Raw genomic sequence first — 20,464 nt, 5'->3', positions numbered from 1 at the left:
TGAGAGAATCTTCTCTCGTGTCGAGAGAAAGAGCACACAATAAGCAGTTCATAGTAGACCCTCATATATAATCGTTTCCGAAAATTGAGATAACTGTGGTAATACCATTTACGTGGATGTCTCATGGGACGTTCTGTTATTCATGCTTTCGTATCTTATGTAAGAAAACTCACTCGCTCTTTTTTCAAATTCTCCATCTTGTGGAGTTCTTATCTGTTTAATACGTTCTGATCCTACCAACATAAAAATAATCAACTTTGTAGTAAGACTTGCAGAGCTGGTTCCACAGACAAGAATCTGAATCAGTCTTCAATCTTCAATCTTATACATAATGAATATCAGCAATAGACAATAGGCCAATGCTACACTATCCCCTGAGCGACCATCGTTCATAAAATCTTAAAAATTCTCGTTGCGAATGATTATTACTATGAGTGGAGCAGTGAATGTAGCTTCAAGCTTGAAAGTGTTGCATTTAATTCTTGCTATTAGATGGTGGCGAACTCTGGTGGCGCTGTATGGTTCGTCACATTTGAATACATGCATCACATTCAACACTCTTAATCTTGTAGCTACATTTGCCGCTCCACCATATTTTCACTCTCAGAAACTCAAGAATGAGTTAAGTTTGGAAGTAATTCTCTCAGCTTTTAGCGTGATATCTAATCGCTCAGTTTAGATAAGCGACGTCTTCCCGGTACTCCCGTTGGAAGTATAAAAGCTTCAGGCCAGCTCCACTGACTAAGATCTTATGATATTTTGAATTTATGTTAATTTGGTGTCAAACTGAAACTATAGATCCATTAATCTCTCTTTATTATCACTCCCATTCACTAGTCAAGTCAAAAGTCCCGTGTTATATGATGGGCACGTCAAATTGTCGGTCTCGGCTGAAGTATGACAGTTGTAAGACCACATTGACGACTTAAGTGATATATTCAGACGAGGTGAGACCTGAGAGAATTACATTCTATTTACTCTGTGGGTGAGACCAGAGACAAATAATCTAGGATATTTAATAATCTTGAATATCTTTACTCTATGATGAGACCTTCTCGCAAGGGACTCCTCACCAACAAAAGCCATACGAATTTACTTTACTAATCAAGTGCTCAGAAAAACAATTCTATTTCAAAAGCGTTATGATTATTATTTCATGAGAAGAATCCGTGTTTCACCAAACACATTGGAACAGTTTTGGGCGTGAGCCCAAACTGGTACTTTTCTGTATAAGCTGTGTAATTCTGAATGATTGAAGAAATTAATTAAATAAATAAAGCAGTCGATGAAAAAGGAAGCAGTTTTCCTGAAAAGACTTGACCTGTTATTTTTTTAGATCGCGTTATTTGAACATTCATATATGTATATATCTTACTCATACTCACTTATACATACATGTATATTTTATTCATGAATCATCATAGTTTTCAAGTTAGTTAGACTATTCAAATTTACGATCACAAAGAATGATTGCAGACTTGCCGAAAGATCTCGTTGTCACGTTAAGTGAATAAATTCATTTATTGAAGAGAATTGACTGCTAGTCGTTTTATTTAATAACAAAAAAGTGACTATTCAAATAGTTGGACTTTTATCATTGATCAACTATCAATGAACTCAATTCATTGCTATGAACATATCAATAATAATTAACCGGTTTCAATTAATGAGCATTATATCCTTGAAGATATGCTGGTGAGAGCTGTCATGGCTTTTGCATGATTCCTTTGGGGAGTCTCTGGCAGGATTAGTTTGGCTGAGTGGTCCACAATCACTTCACAAAGGTCACAATTACCAGCTTTGCAAACCGCAATGATATTATAATCACTGGGATTGATCAACCTACCGGAAAATTATCGAATTTGCAAGGACAAATCAGACAGGTGGAAAACTGTTTAATTAGTTGCCTTCAGAGATTTGATATAGATGTCTACTTATAAACTATGAGAGTATTTTATTGTTGAAGATATGTATTGATAAATTAATCACGTGTTAATTCAATTTGAATTCAACATTTGTTAGAAGTACCGTAGATAAAGAGATGATTCAAAGATGAAACAATGTATGAAATCCATTGATTATTCCGTATCGGATGAGGATGACTTGCTATTGCTAAAACCACTCACATATCTAAAAATTATAATTTATAGCTGATTACAATCTCAGATGATAGTTTCGTTTGTTACGCCATTATCGGTCTTTAGTAAATTGAAAGCTTAAACATTGATCAGCAGAATATTAATTTTCAGGATGGTATAGGGAAAGCCCACGATTGGCCATCAGCTGTTGACCAATGAAGGTTGAGCTCTACTGTCATTGGCCGAGACTGGATACGCCCAAGTATTCCAAGTATGGTCATGAGAACATAGAATCACTATAGTACCCTTTGATCTTCTTGATTTGATGACCGGTTTCAACCAGTCACTGTCAGTTATTATAAAGTATAGATAATTTTAATTCAGGGTTGATGTCAGCATGTACGAACTTGGATGATATATACTGTTAATGATATCTCTGTTTTATAATTATTCTTAAACGAAAATCCAAATTAAATGCTGTAATTCACTCCGAAGACTTCTGCTACTGCAAATATTGACAACAGGGAAAACAGCTAGATGAAAATTTGATGAGCGCCACTATTAAAAAAAAAATGCATATGAATAATTGCAATATTTTAGTGATTTCCATCTGTAGATAGCCAATATTAGTTTAGCAGAACTCTGTGATAGCTTTAGTTATGATATACATGTTTTAGAAATTAATTCATAATTCATTTACCGAACTGTGGATTACTACATCTACTTTAGGCTAAAATTCATGCCGCTCATTGTTCTCTGCTGTATTTCTGTAAAGCTGGATTTGCACAGCAGTGACAGTGAAAATATAATTTCCGTAAGTTCCAAAGGTATCACTCTGTGCGAATCCAGCTTTACAGAAATACAGCAGAGAGCAATGAGCAACATGACTTTTAGCCTAAAGTAGATGTAGTAATCCACAGTTCGGTAAATAATTTATGGATTAATCCCATAACATGAATGAATATAGCTATCAAATTAATCTGCTAAACTAATATATCATCAACTTTATATTGTAACCCATCCCAGTGACATCAATATTTATCTCAAATTGTCCTCGAATTCGGTCCTGCCATATTATGAATTTTTAAACATCAATTTCTTTGTAATAAACATCCACCCACTCAGTAGAAATAAGTGATAGTACAATCAATATCCGATTCTCTCTCATGTAAAAATATAATCAGGGATTTTTGATTGAAGTATACGTACTTATGTATTGAGGGTTGACTTTGATTAGCTCTTGAATTTTGACATGATTGACAGTGATTGTAAAACTACATATTGTAAATTTTAATCACTTTTTGGAGTGGTTGCAAGTGAATCCTGAAACAGCGGATTGACTGATTGATTGCTCATTATATTCAATGGGTGACAAGCGGACTTGATTTTTATAGCGGGATTATTTGTGTTATATGTTTTAAAAATCTGATTGGTTTGAAAAAGAAAATTGAGATATTACTTGTTATCTTCTTCATTAGGCATGATAGTTTGAAATATTGGTGACGTTATTTCAGTGCAATGGTGACACCGATTCACAAGTCAAACCAATTTACTCAGCAATTCAGAGCTGTGTCATTATTCAGTTCTAAGCGAGAACCACTCTGAGTAGGTACTCAAGCACACATAACTTAACTATCAGCTCTCGAACGAGGTGATGCAGCCCACGAATAATAAATTTCAAGCTATCTCCGACGAAATCATGTTGAAACGCCTGTAGCTTCCTCATCTTAAAAAGCGAATTGGATTTCCTTCATAAAGTGAATAGCTTGTATCATGAAAATTTTGGAAGCCTCAACGCATCGTAATCGAGTGAGTTGGGGTTTCATCCTATTAAACTCAAACAAAGCGACTACTGTAGGTTATAAGAGCTTTGAGGTAAAGAAAGCCTCACAAAAATGGTCGCAAAATTCTTGGGTCTAAGGAGACTGTTTCACGGAAAGCGTTTGATTTGAATTGAGTAGAGGAGTGGAGTAGTTAAAGAGTGAGATAAATATTGATGAGTAGGGGACAGCCTCAGGTTTGCGAGGATTCTTCAGTGAATATAGTTTGGCGAGGAGGCCTTATGTATACCATTTTTCATTGAGAACGTGGAAAAATTTCGAATAACAAGTACCGATATCAAATTCCAATTCCGAATTTAAGAAAAATAGAGTAGCGCATTTCCATGATCATCTACCAACATACGAATAAGCACTGAATTCAAAAAGCGAGTTATGTTTTGAAAAAAAGTTTCCATAATTGCATGATTCAGAAAATTCATTTCGAACAAGTCTACAGTTAGACTATTTATATTGCTAGTAATATTGAAAAGTATTTAATAATCTATTCTCTAGACTCTAGGATAATATTACTGCTATATATGATATCATATTCCAGTAATTTTCGTGTTCCAGTTCCGTAAAATTCCTTAAATTATCAATACTTTGATGAACTGGAATTTACTGGAATATCATATTCATATTATCATATTTACTGGATATCATATTCCAGTAATTTTCGTGTTCCAGTTCCGTAAAATTCCTTGAATTATCAATACTTTGATGAACTGGAATTTACTGGAATATGATATCTTGCAGCAGTATATACAATAGCAGTATATTGTATTATTTTAATCAACATTCTAGGATGTAGATTGTAACGAGACTTGTTCGATTTTGAATTTTCTTGAACTTATTCGCTTTAATTCTAAAAAAGTTTTTTTAAATAATAGAATCAATCTTGAATTTTGTTAGCGAACTTCAATGAACACAATTTCCATTCCAATTAAATCGATGAAATTCAGCTTGTAAATTATACAAATTGTTCCATTTCGAACAATTCATTTGATGGGGGAGCTCTCATGGAATGCAAAGCTTGAATGCGAGCTTGCTAAAACATATTTTTGGTGAACTGTATTGTCCGTTTTGAATGTTATGTTTTCAATGGACACTGTTAACAGAGAATAATATCATGTCCCCAGGCCCCTATCTCTTGTTTCCCTACCCTAGAAATTCATTCGAATGATAAATATTTGTTTGCATGAAATTAAGCTTTTGAACAATGGCGGATCTGGTATATTTGATAAGTTCATTATTATAAATTCACGAAAATTTGAAGATTTGTGCATAATGGATGAGGGAGAACCAATGGTAGTTGAAATCATAAATAGAGCATGTAGCTAAGGTATTGTTTTTTAATTATTCTGGATAATACCCTTGGTAGACTCCGGTTACATTCTAAATGGAATATACATTCGATTACACGATTGCTAGCCTCTAGGTTTGAATGGAAATTGGAATTTTGGCCTCCAGGTTTGGAACGAGATCATATTATCATCTCAATATATCCGATTGAGTACTGAGGTACCGGAAGATACGTAGGAAAAGGAATACATAGAGAAGATAATAATCACAGAAATAATTTTACATATTTATGATGAACAGAGTATTAATTTGATACTGATTGATTTTCGTACTACTTATTAATCATTTTCCAGCCTAGTATGTTCTGTGAGTATTATAAGTATTACTTCTGTAAGTTCTATAAGTAATTCCTGTAAGGCTAGGCGCACATCAGTTAGTCAAGACAAGACACGTTTAGTAACAATACTTCACATTGTTGCTTATGACGCAACTCACACTGATTAGTCATTGCAATTAGACATGTCTTCATAAGCAACTATGTCAAGTATTGTGACTGAACGTGTCTGATAATGTCTTGACTAACTGGTGTGCGTCTAGCCTAAGTTCTGTATGAGGAGCTAGACGTATTATAATATCGTGATGAGCTACATAACATTTTTGAGTTTTAATAAATCCCACTGGAATTTCTTTCCTTCAAATTTTAATTCGTACTGAGGTATTGTATAGTTAACATCGTAGTCGGAGACACAATTGAAAAAGATTCCCTTAACCAATTTCTTTCACATTATTTTAGACTGTTATAAGAAAAATATGGGAAGAGCGAACTTACGCCTAGGGCTATTGCTTTTTCATATTCCCATCTCAATATCACTGTCTTTTCCTTCCCCAATACAAAACAGTGGATTCATCTCGTTTTGTTTCTTTATTTTGTTCAATGTTCATATATGAGAGATTGCTTCTCGTGATGTAGGCTGTGAAACTTCGTTTGAGCCTGCCACAGTAATGTGGAAGTAGCATTCACCGTAGCAAGAAATGTATTCTCTTATTAAAACATACCTCTATTATTGTATTTTCTTGGAGGAAAAGTTATCAACTTCTCCTGTAGAATAATCTATAATGAAGAATCAGCGGGTAGTGTTTTCAGTTTCGAAATATTATTCTGAGCCGATTAATATTTTCCAATTCGAAATATTAGCCTACTTATTTATAATTTGGGGCCGGTTTCCGAGCTCGGGTACATAAGTTCAATGTGCCTAGAATATTCCTGGTAAGTTCAATGTAACTAGTATTCTAGGTTCCTTGGGTGAGTTTAAAGGTGCGTACAGATATACGCGCCGCGAACATGAGCACTTTTAATCAGCTGACTATATCTGTATTTTTACTGAAACGGTAAGATACAGATATAAAAAGCTTGGCATCAGCTGATTAAAAGTGAATTGCTGATGTTCGCGGCGCGTAAATCTGTACGCACCTATAGACTTTAAACAGCTGGAGTCAGAAAATTGCCTTTCCAAAACGGGGCATAGTCGCAGTAAATAGTTGCAGCAAAATAAATCTTTATTTTCTCATTTCTATAATTTGAAACGTTTTTCCTTGGTGAAATAAAACAATCCTAAATAATTCAAAATAGCTGAAACTTTACACTATTTTCTCTTTATTTTATTTTGTGTTCAATTTTCTAGTTTTTCGAAATTCAATTTAAACGTGATTTTGACTATGACTACGACTACGCCCCGTTTCGGAAAGCCAATTTTCTGACTCCAGCTGTATTAAAAGTCTAGAACTTAGCTGAATCCCGAGCTCGGAAACCGGCCCTTAGTGTCGATTTCTAGTTTTTTATATTTTTGAATTTTTATAAGTTTAGAATTTTCTAAAGTTCCAACATTAGTAGACTACAGAATATAAAAATAATATAATAATAAATCCAGTTTCTACAACCCCCTCCATCTTGTGGACACCCTTGATTTAATGTATGAATTTCATTTCTGAACTCAGATTTTTATCAGCTATCTCATATAGAAGGCAGTGGCAAGGCAGAGGATCGGCTTTTCTGTTCTCCCATCTTTTTCCACTGCCATTACAACGTGGATCTCTCTCACTATAGGACTGCAAGAGCTTTAAGATACAAGTTCACAGAAACGTCTCTTTGCACAAGATAATGTATTGAATGAGTCTCGCGAAAAGGATTATCGACAGTTCTTTTGAAACGAGGTGAGAAAGCTCATTTTTCAAAGTACGGGAGTTGGAGAGGGGGTGAAGGGGGAATGAGGTGGTCAGTTGCTGCTTGGTGACCTGAGAGGATTTTTCAAGAGTTGTGAAGAGACATTCTACTACAGACTGATGCCGTTAGGGTTGACGAAGTGACAAGTAAACTACCACACAAACTTTCCCACTGTGATGAAGTTTCAGATTACTAAACAGCTTTTCGGTTGGCTCTGAGGTGTTGAAGAAGTTGGTACTTTTTCTGCGTATTATTAGAGGAAGCAAGATCTGTGGTGATAACAGGATTTGTCCTTTAGGAATTGAAATAAAATAGCAAATACCGGGTGGATATCCAAAACGAGTTACCTCAATCAATAAGAAATTTTCGATATAATAAATTCAGGGTTCCTGTATCTGTAATTCTGTAGTTACTGTATCTGTAACTGCATTATTTCCAATAATGCTTAAAAACAAGCATTCTATTAAATTGAAGAATTCCTCGACCACGACTTAAGAAGTTTGAAAAATGGCTGATATGTCAGTAATAACCGTATTAGGCTCTTTATATTTATGTTCCTTATATAAAAATAACTGAACTAGTATATTGCATGATGTACTTATTCTAATTTATGTTCATCAACTCGACTAAACTATATGTCTTGATAGATTAGTGACTAAGTCCTTTTGTTCGCTAATAGCATCACTTAATGGCGAATAAAATCTTGAATCTTGACTATATTGTAATTGATATATCATATCTCAAAATTCATTCATTGACATATCTCATATTGATTATATCTCATATCATATATTGAGAGATAGGCTATCGATGTAAGACAAATGTTAGTGAGATCTTGTTGTGTTACAAAATCTGTCATTTTTAAAATGTTCTGAAATTGAATCATAATAATTAATTCATATTGAATCTATTGCTTCGTTTCTTTATTGGATATCTTTCTTACTCAACGCTCAGTTCAATCATTGAATCTATTGTTTCAGAAATTTGAATATTTTGATAAATAGTTTTGTTCTATTCTATTATACGTATACCTTATTGTAAAACTACTTTTTGGAATCTTCTATTGATGAGAATTTGAGAGAGGGGCGGTTTTGGAGCCTGTTGTCCTCTCTCAATCATTGTATATGATTTGAGCTTGTACCTTTTGTATTATAAATGAAATTAATAAATATTTTAGATCTACGTTATTATTTCCACACAATGTCTGGTTTGGAATAAGATATCAACTATTGTTCTATGATGTGAAAAGATAACTTTTGAAAGTTACTCTAATCAGTTTTCTATTTTTCAGATCGATGGTTCCAAGATTACCGAATAACTTCTACAAATTCGCTATGGTGAGTCCATCTGAGTACTTTTTGAAAGTTATTGTGTTTATTATGTTTGTATGGTTTTCAAATTGTCCTATTTTGAAATTCACAAGAATAGAATAGTAACTCAGTAATCTCAGTATGTCCCCCTTGAGTATATTATGCTTTAGTTACAGAGGAATTATATTTATATGAATATGAAGTCTAAGAACCAAGATCTCAGACTGTAGATTAAACTTGAAGTGTTAATTGATTTATTCAGAAGTGGTAAATTCATCGTACTAGACTGAGTGCATTGTTGAGTTGTATATTGTTTGAGTTCAGGTAGATATGAAGATTATTTCAATGAAGTAGAACTTAACGTGGCTCTGCAACTGGAACTTGTTGGGAAAGAGTCATATTCGAAGTGGTTGAATGAAGTTCATGTCTTGCTAAGTGCAAGAAGTGTGCAAGAAGTGCTGGAGAAGAGAAGCAGGAACATTCATGCTGGGAAATGAGCCATTCACCTGGTAACAACAAACTATTCAGAAGTTGACACAATGAACCGAGAAGTAACGTGATAACATAATTCCCACTAGGAACGTACCATGAGTACGGTATTAGAATTTAGAAACATCAACAGACCTAATGAAATAACTCGATTCAAGAATCTAGGAGAATCATAACGAGAGATCCACATTATCTTACTTCCATTATTATGAGAGTTGAAAATATTTATCCAATAGAAATTATTATAGGCCTAGGTACTTGTTGAAACAAGAGACAAGATTGAGTTAGTGAGATTTCTAGAGGGATTTTTCTACTTGTAGCTTACAATTTTAGCACGTATAGTATGTAATCTGAAGAGTCAACATATTCAACATATTCTATAATCTGAGAAGTTAATAGTGCAGTGGATATGAATTAGGGGAATATGACAAGTAATCATTTCTCATTACTAAATAATATTATTATACATGATGATTCATTACTCTTCAATCATTGTTACATACTCAAGAATCATCATCATAATTTATTTATCAATATCCGTTATGCATTAATCATTATCCATGAAGCGTAATTAATCATATCAGTAGTTTTTATTCATTATACATTCTATTGATTACTAATTCATTTGATCAGGAGAAGGAAAAACGTTATCACTAATTATTACCAAAAAGACCCTCATTTGAATAATTGGTCCTTAATAAGGTTGGATGAATGAGGTTGAGATAAGATGATAAATTTCATAGCATCAAATAAGGAAAATAGTATTGGAAACCTCCATTAGCTGAACTTTTATTCATTAACAAACAACAGTGATAAAAACAGGATAACAAGCAACAGTGATAAAAACATCACAGATAAAGAACATTATAATTTTTTTTATCAATATTATAATTAATTTACCTAAAGACTATTGACAAGCATAATTACAGAAATATGATGACAGGCTCATGGCATGAAGCAAATATGAAAATCGTGAGAACTACGGTTAGCCACAAAGTAAAGCTGCGTTTACACCAAAGTTATTAACACAATGTTAATAACTTGATCCTTATAAATTCTATTAGATTGAACATAGCTTATCATACACATGATGAACATATGTGTTTGTCAAGTTCCGTTCAATCTAATAGAATCTATTAGGATTAAGTTATTAACATTTTGTTAATAACTTTGATGTAAACCCAGCTTAAGAGGAATGTTTCTTTCTCTGTGGGTTAACCTACTGAATGAAGAGTAATAATAACTTCACTTTTTATGAATAGAGAAAGAAGTTACTTTCCAAGAAAATTTTAATCAATTCCATACCGTATTTTCCCAATTTAAAATAAAGATTTGAGGATGATAAGTAACCACGAATGCTGGTACATCATTTTACTCCTTTGAATTTAAAGTTATCCCCCAATAACCTTTATCAATTTTCAACACTGGCCCCTCATACAGAATAAAAATTACTCTTTATAGAATAAGTATAGTGTAAACAGGTGGCTCGCATGGAACATGTAAGCTTGGGATTCAGCATTTTAAAGCTGTTATCCCCAAGACAGCAACAGCATATATCGAAGTATGTGGAGCAACCTTGATTCATATTGGACGCTGTCATAAAACATTCAAACTTCTGACCAGAGCCCTTTCAGCGAATCGGAAGGCATGACGACCGCTAATCCGAATCCAACATGCATGAAAGGTTTTCCACTCGGAAGTCACCGGCTTTCCACTTAAATCCGCAAGCAACAAACAAACGTCGGGCAAACAAGACAGAGGGTCCATGTAGGTGGGTAAAGGGTCGGCTATGTATCAAAGGTCGGCCCATTATTTTAATGCGCAAGAGTTTCTTTCCAAGGGTGATACCCGTATCATTCCTATTATGATGTTCACGTTATAAAGTCAGTGGGTAGGATGGCAGAGTTGTCAAGTTTTATATTTCCACCACCTTCCACAGTAGATAAATATGTTTTAAGTTATCCCAGTCTAGGCTAGGTGATTTAAAATTAATTGATGAATATTGTTAAGATTGATCAATTCGATCTCAAATACTTTTTATTTTTTTTTGTGTAGCTGAGAAGTTGATATTGTGGTGATTATTCATATTTAATGAAAAAGGCTATGAAATTGTCAAAAAACCACAGATTCATTGATACTTAGAAAGACTGGTTTCGGTTATTACACCATTGTCAATCTCTGATAAATATGTTTTATTCATCGAGAAGATATATTTTCAAGATTTTATTATAGATTTCTAAATTGAGATAAAATATTTTGGTATTTCATTATATTTCTTTAGTTTATCAGAGATTGACAATGGTGTAATAACCGAAACCGGTCATTCTAAGTACTCGTATCAATAAATCTTTGTTTTTTTGACAATTTCATAGTCTTTTTCATTTAATACTTTTTATTCATCGAGAAATTATATTTTTCAAGATATAATTATAGAGATTTTGAATTGAGATAACATATTTTGGTGTTTCATTATATTTCTTAATTTCGTAATATAGAATTCAGTAGTGCGGACTTTAAAATAATTTAAAATAATAACCTCAACAGCTATCCCTAATGACAGACTAGCAAACCAATGTTGGGTAAGTGCTGAGGTTATAACGTAAATCTAATCATAGATTAATGCTTGGGTAATAGTAATAATCATTTATTATTTTAATGCATGAATGATTGTGATGAGAATTCCCACAGATGAAAACAATATACTTCTCTGTGGTATTAGATTAGATTACTTTATCAATAAAGGATAATGAATTCGTTGCCTTGAATTCAAACTTATGCGTAGGTGTATTATTTATTCGTCTGCAGGCTGCATAGAAATTGTTCAACATCCTTCAATACTTTCATAGTTGCTAGTTCATGGATCGATGAATCGATCACTTGTTGTAAACGATCAACTTTATGCACAGGAAAATAGGTGGATACTAAATTGAATAGCTTCTTTCTCAGTCGAAAGCAATGAGTACAATTTTTTAGCAGGATAATTTATTCGTTGAATGGAGAAACCATTAGGAGATTCTGTTCAGTAAATAAGAGAGAGTAATATTCATTAGTTAGACCATTGAATCACCTCTTTCTTTCCACGCTCTTCCCTGATAAGATGTATAGGTTCAGCCCTTTTCTGATACTATCTCTCCACACAATTCTTGATTTTTCAGGATATCCTCTTTTAAGATTTATTGTATCAACTTATTCTCACTCACCCTTAGTTTCGTAACATTATTTATACATTTTATTTTGGTCTTAATCATACAAATCACTATTTTTATTCCTTCTTATGTCTAGAAAAGACATTATCTTCACATTGAATGGAAACGATTTCATATTTTCAAAATCATCAACTAATTGTTGGTTTTATTCTGATTTGTATATTCAGTTTATAAATAAAAATTGACATAACCTACATAATATTTGGACAAATTTAAGACAAAATTAGGAAATTGAAGAAGTTTCGTGCAATAGACTCTTTTTTTCTTTCCCGACTACTGTATTGTATACTTTATCCAATAAATAAATAAATAGATAGTTATCTTCAATTAGATTAATCTGTAGTTTAGTTCAGTATGATGAACTGTACATACTGATGTATACTTAGGGCCGTAAGCTTAAACTGAATTCAATCAGCTGTGGCTTGAACTCATGAGCCACATTACAACGAAAGAGACTTGATAATGGATTTAATCCTGTTAAAAAATCCTGTTGTGAAATTTGGTTTAAACTGACACTGTGCAAATGGCACTAGAATTAGTGGGTAACCATAGGCACAATGGTTGTCTTTTCTCACTCCGATTTCATACAAATATGAACTAGACTATGTGTGGAAAATAGTTGAAATGTGTACTATGTGTCTTTTTATCTTTGAAGGCAAGGCTTCTTTTATGATTGATAGGAGAGCGATAATGTTAACAAGAGTGTAAAATACATGTGCATCGAGTATGAAAGAAATTTGATTGAAAAGACAGATACTGTCTGTAGGCTACTATCTATAGATACTGTCAAGACAGATGCTGATAGATACTGTCTAACAAGTAGTTTATGTTTGTATTCTATTCTATTCTATTCGTGAAATAGAAAATAAACATTCGATTTTAGGTGACTATTAGAATAAAATCAATACTCCTTTTACAGGGGGCGGTCGATAGAAACCCCAAGCTTCGACCAGAACCTTGCTTTCTGATGAAATGAATGTTTTGAGCCATTCAAAAAGATATGCTAGATGTGAACAGCTATTCTCTGTTGTTTATCAGTGACGAACACCTTTTCAAAACAAAACGTGTTCCAAATTGCTTGGTCTGTGGCACCTGAAATAACAATTCCATGAGAATATTCGCCAATCGCATTGTTTATGTTTTTAAGCGGATTCTGGAAAATAAGCCTGAAATTTTCGTTTTTTTTGCTACTTTAGTCGTTTTTCTTTGGTATGAAAATAGATTGCTGGGCAATTCAAAATGTGAGGAGTAATAAGGGAAAGGTTTACAGTATTTTATTCTAGCTACAATTCAAAAAAGTCCGTTTTGAACAAAAATATTGTTGAGGGATCCGGAATTTGATATAATATGCTGTAATTTAATAAGCGCGTGGGGTTTCCATGATTTATTTAGCGTTTTATAGAATTTGAATTAAAACTACTTGACATTTGATATTGTTAGAAGTTCAAAACTAAGTAAATTGAAAGTAGATTATTTTTAGCTCAAAACCACTAATTTATTAAAACAATTTAAGATACTAGTCATGATTGAATTAAAACTACTTGATATTTGATATTGTCAGAAGTTCAAAACTAAGTAAATTAAAGGTAGATTATTAGCTCAAAACCACTAATTTATTAAAACAATTTAAGATACTAGTCACAATTTTTACTCCATTATCAATCTCTAGTGAACGGTAAGCTGAAACATTGAGAATTTATAGTATGGTTGAAGCCCTACGATTGGCCATTAACTGTTGACCAATGACGGCTAAACACTACTGTCATTGGTCGAAGGTAGACACGCCCGAGTTACCAATGCACGATATTCCGCTGCTCAATGTTGAAGCTCTCAGTTCACTGAAGATTGATATAATGATGTAACAAGAGATAGAAATATTACATAACAGTGATGCCATGAAAGAATAAAGATCTGCTACAGGGTTGCATACTTGACTGCTACTGCTTTCAGCATTATTAAAATTCAGTCTCTGAGAGTTGTGACCATGAAACTTTCAATTGCGATTCGAATAGGACACAAGTTATATGATTTGCTAATATTGAGTTGTGATCCGATACTGTGAGCGATATTGAAAAGCTCATATCAGTCATTCCATTTATCCCATCATGAGGATATCGAAGGTCAATCGATTATAGGAGTTCAAACAAAATCATGTGAATAACATAGGATAAAAGGAAAATGGAGATAGAAAATTTATAATAAACTTTAAACACGACTTTTTCTGATCAAACGAAATATACGTATGCTCTATCATGCAGGGCTGGGTTCATTGAAACTATAGTGAGAGGATGTGCTTTATTCTGTATGCTGATTGTATGTTGAAACTTTTCGCATTGGTTATTTGACGAAAATTGCATTAATGCTTCATTCCAATAATTGAACTGTGAAAGTTAATTGATTTCGGAAATCTAGAAGCTAGGATGATACTAGAAGATTAACTGGGATGGTATTCACATGACAAACATTGAGAATGCAAATAAAACGATAAGTAGATTCAATATTATTAACTTTGAAATGAAAGAAATCGTGATGCTAACGGAGTGTCAAGTTTATTAGGATAATAGGTAGTGAAGAAAATACTAGTAGTTCTATGAACAGTAGACCTCACGCAGTATTCTCATCCACAAGTACCTGATTGAAACTATAGACCTTGCGGAAATACAGCAATAGACTGGCTTCTCCACACATCTGTGTAATCACTTGTCAGCTGATTTATGATGAATAATTCTATAGTCTGATTTTTACTCTAATATTGGCGTATGAAGGAGGCTCCTTTTTCCTTTTACATTATCCTTGAAATGCAAAATTTCCAAAAACCTATATACAAGGTTTTAGGGTCTAAGACAAGGGTGTAACATTTTCTCAGTCTTCTGAAATCACTCATCTCTTCATCTCTCTACCCTCATTCAAACCTTGAAAAACAAACACATACCTGATGGAACTATTTATCCAATTTATACTACTATATTGCTTGAATAGATCTTCAGAATTGCTCAATTTATTTCCCATGGATCAATAATTAATTTATCGTGGAGTTTACTAATTTCATATAGACTAGTAGTTCTATGAACAGTAGACCTCACGCAGTATTCTCATCCACAAGTACCTGAAACTATAGACCTTATGGAAATACAGCAATAGACTGGCTTCTCCACACATTTGTGTAATCACTTGTCAGCTGATTTATGATGAATAATTATAGTCTGATTTTTACTCTAATATTGGTGTATGAAGGAGGCTCATTTTTCCTTTATATTATCCTTGAAATGCAGAATTTCCAAAAACCTTGTATATACGTCGACGCGCAATTAAAAAAGGAACATACCTGTCAAATTTCATGAAAATCTATTACCGCGTTTCGCCGTAAATGCGCAACATATAAACATTTAAACATTAAGAGAAATGCTAAAACGTCGACTTGAATCTTAGACCTCACTTCGCTCGGTCAATTATAATTATGAATTCAAATTGGGTTTTATAGTAAAAAGAGATTTTTTGTCATTTATTCATTCTCAATGAGTAGTTTATCAACAGGATTTTATTGGCGTTGGTGACCTCACAGCCCAGTTATGAATAACTTCAAATTTATCAAAATTAATGCGGTAACACAAACATTCAGTTTTTCTCAATTTATCAAAATTAATAGCACAACATTCAGCTATGAAATTTATCAAAATTAATAGGACAAGCATTCAGTTCTACCACCTCTATGATTCTACTGTATTTCACCTCTCTCTGGATTGATATTCCATCTACAATGTTTATTCAAGCCCTGGACTTGAAATACCAGCAACACATCATTCATCAACTTCTGTTGAATAATATTTTTGATGCAACGAAACTTATAGGTTTACAGATTACAAATATGGTTATAGTATTTACGCGTACGACATATATAGTTTTTCATGAATCCTTATCACAAAACATCATTCTCAGAGCTGCGTGTTGATTCACGTATTTGTAATGATTTCAACTCATATTGTTATTTCAACGATAAATTATTGATTTCCAATACAAAGCGAATATTTATTGAAACAGTTTTGAGAACCCTTCCTGACACAGACGTGTTTCTAGGTGGGGAGTATTTATTCTACAGAAGGAAATTACCGGGCTGACAAATAATTTTCGTATAGTAGCGCTCATCGAATTTCCATCAAGCTGTTTACCCTGTAGTCATAGTTTGTAGTAGCAGAGGTCTTCGGGGTGATTTACAGTATTTGATTTGGATTTTCTTTCAATACTTGTTTATATTAATCAATCGATCATTCAACAATACAATTATTACAATGATCTACAATAATCTGAAAATCTCTCATAATCTGGAAGAGGAAAACTGAGCTTAGCTTGTACTATTCCTTTAATTATGTCCAAAAGGTTATGTGTACTGAATGTCAAGCACTTCACATTTCTCATTTCTGGTCCGACAATACCCCTTGACAATAATTGACAAGTAATAACAATAATTTTGAATTTATCAATGTTGTTAGAAAACCGGTAAAGCACTACTATTCCTTTAATGAAGTCCAAAAGGTTATGTGTACCGTATGTCAAGCTTTTCACATTTCTCATTTCTGGTCCGAAAATACTCATTGAGAAAGAACATTTTGAGAAGGCTTGTCCATTATCATTAGTAATTATGTTTATGAGGATGAAAATCTTTCTTATTTCATTGTAGTATTAGTGAGAACATTGTAGATTATCCTAGATTATATTGGCCCAATATTGCTGTAAATGTACGTTTTTTATTTCTCCGTATCTCACCAAGGATTCAAGGATTATTTTGTTTTCTAGGCAAGGTAGATGCATTCGTTATCCCTATAATCCAGCACGAAAATTCCTCCTGACAACACCGGATGTTCCAATTTTATTCTGGAGCATGGATAGTCTTAGATGGATTCTATTGTATTAGGTACTATATACATTGCTCCACATATCCTACATCCTTCAATGGATGCATCAGAGTATGGTAACAAAATGTGTCTTCTTTTTAAAAGTATCTTCTTCATTCTCCGTTGTAACACCATTTGAACTGCCAACGTCCCATTGATTTTCGTCTCATTCATCTGGGGAGGATCTCACATACCTCAACAAGGTTTGAAATGCTCTCCCTGCTTTTATCACGGTATCGATTTGGAAATTCTTCGTGAATTCCAAGCTTAGAATTTCGGAGGTTTGTCAGGCAGCTTCCTGTTTTACTTAACCTAGAAAAATTTGCAATTTCAGCAAGAAAATTTTTGTAAAGTTCAAAGTTCATTGTGACGGTCACATTGTAAAATTTAGTAAAATATAAGGGTTGTAATTATCTCATCAGAATCCGAATTGCAATATGAAGGCTAAAGCTGAATTATCGCATATCATTGACAGTGAAAGTGTCCGGTACAATGAGAATATCATTCCCATAATTTCTAATGGGACTATTTACACTCGCTCGGCCGTGCTGAGTGGGAATACTCCAATCAGAACTCATGAAAATAAAATTATTCTCACTGAGGCAGTTACTTTCACTGTCACTGATGTGTGGGAATTAATCTCAATTATACTAATTGGTGATTCAATATGTAGATTGTGAATAATATATATTGTTCATATTCTCGTTGACTTGAGAGAGTTTAATCTCAAAATTATTTTAAGATCAAGCTTAGATGTTTAAACTCCGTTATTTCTTAGGGTTTGGGTTTTAACATTTCAATTTAATTTTAATATTTGGCGCCTTCTTTGTTTCATGCACTTTGAAAATGGAAAAATCAGTGTTTTGGAGAAACCTTTGAGATCCTCGTTAATCCCAGAATGGTTATATTCAACATTAATGAATTTATATTGGAAGGAATCAATTATGAATAAGGAGGGTTTCATAATACTATGAATCTTCCTGTATTTTCTAGCAATAACTCAACAATACCAATCCTATCCAAATTTATCAAAATTTTTGGAAAGAATATGTTTTTACAATATCATTTCAATTTTTTTTTGTTTTGCTACTCTTCTCATATAATTGTTTTGCTACTCTTCTCATATAATTACGTTTAAAAGTTGAATGATGTAAAATAAATGCTAATAGTATGAATAGGCCTATACCCGAAAATTGAAAGTTAGACTTTCAAACCCACAAATCGCATGTCATCCTGAGCGAGAAGAAACACCTTTAAAGTTGAGAAAACTGTTCATGAACACACTCAAATTTATTCAATCAACCAGAATTTGCAGAATTCCTCTAGCCGTACTTTTTCTCCAAGACATGGAGTGAAACAAAGTCGTAAATCAGCCTTGATGTAATCACGTTAAAATGTACAAACCCTTCTGTTCACCCTTTTGTGTAGAACAAATTCATTCAATCTAAAGTTTGAAACTTACTTTCCAATTTGTAGACGGGAAGTTTGAATAAACTGAAATTATTCCAAAACCGTTGAATTGTCTTGAAACTTTCGCCTCCCTTGTCAGGAATAAAATCAGTTGACTGCTGTTCTTGAAAATCCCTTTATTTTCTAATACATCGTTCATCACCATTTCATGTCGACAGTATATTCTTCACTTCTGTTGGGAATTTATTCTATTCTATAGTGTGGATGACTTATTTATGTGCTATTTCCTATGTAATTGATATATTCAAGTAATCAAATTTACATAATAGAAACAAGTTCCTAACATCTTTAGAGGCAGTGTTTGATATTCAGTAATTGAAATCTTCAAGTTTGAAAGTTTGAACTCCGAGTTTTAAATCACAATCTTCATGTTAGCATAGGTGAATGATTAATATATGGTACTATTTGGGTTTTTACACTTATTATCAATCTCTAGTGAACTGAGAGCTCAAACATTGAGTGACATAATATTTTGTTGCGTGGCTGTGGGTGAAGCACTACGATTGGCCGATAGCTGTTGACGAATGAATGTTCAGCTCTACTGTCATTGGCCGAGAGACTAGACACGCCCAAATATGATCATGAGAGCCGTTAACGGCACTCTATATTCTGCTGCTCAATGTTTAAGCTTCCAGATTACTAGAGATTGATTCTGGTGTAACAACCGAAAATAGTATCCCAATTTAATCATTTACCTCTGTTTATATTGGGATTAAGATTCAACATAAAGATTGTGGTTAAAGTCTGGAAGTTCAGATTTTCAAACTCAAAGATTTCAATTACTGAAAATTGATTGAAAGTTAAAACTGTCTCTATAGATGCTGGAAACTTGTTCTAAGATACTGTATCTCAGATCACTTTGGGTTTGACAATATCAAGATAATTTTCGTTCATCATTGTCCTTTATTTACTAGCATGACATATTCCCATTTTTTCGAACGTTCAATGGGTGGGGAAGGTACCAACAGAGATAAAATAATATATACCTTCTCTCTGGTATCAATTTCCATCAATAGCTTGAACTCAAGAGTGTTCGAAAATAGATTTTGATGAATTAATCATTCAAGGTTGAGTCCTATCTGAAAACTATGTACTGATTTTCCAATCGTTCTACGGAAACTTGTAATCGATTTGAAAACAGTCAATATTCAACCCACACATTTAATGTCAACAGAAGCGCACAATGATAACAACTCAATGGAAAAACTGAGAATGAAATCAATGCTGTGATGCAATTCTTCAATTGATTGCTGGTTGATAGAGACACAGTTGACTCGAAAAGAGCAACTTAAACCCTACTTGATGAGACACCACTTGACAGTCACACGCGATAAAAAGTTCCAACGATTTTCCGCTGACATTTCAACTTCGGTTTGAATTATTCTCCGGCCCTGAATGTAAACACTCGTAATTTTCCAATCGTATCACTACAAGCCACTTGGTGCTGATGGTGAAATGGAAAAGTAATCAACTTTGAAACGAAAATTGGCTCCCACGACTTGGGGATCGTATCAGAAAAAACCTCTCCGTCAAAAGATTGATTCACAGCTGGAAAATTTCGTTCCCCATTCCTAATGAAACTATTTTCTGTTCCTTATTCAATCTGGCGTAGTAACATCGGCAGTCTTTGCACGTCCTCACGAAATCAGCACTGAAACAATCTCATTCAAATTTCGCCT

The 20,464-nt window shown here is 33.4% G+C and overlaps 1 protein-coding gene across 1 annotated transcript in view; it reads right to left on the bottom strand.

The window, feature by feature from the left end:
* Positions 1-20,464, bottom strand: part of LOC111044814 — a 38,018-nt gene that overhangs the window by 5,412 nt on the left and 12,142 nt on the right. The gene's annotated exons all lie outside the window — the stretch shown is intronic.

Source organism: Nilaparvata lugens, chromosome 8, assembly GCF_014356525.2.
Source record: "Nilaparvata lugens isolate BPH chromosome 8, ASM1435652v1, whole genome shotgun sequence".
Classification (NCBI taxonomy): domain Eukaryota; kingdom Metazoa; phylum Arthropoda; class Insecta; order Hemiptera; family Delphacidae; genus Nilaparvata; species Nilaparvata lugens.
Note: the sequence above shows the minus strand (reverse complement) of the source record. Positions and strands in the feature narration are given on the sequence as shown.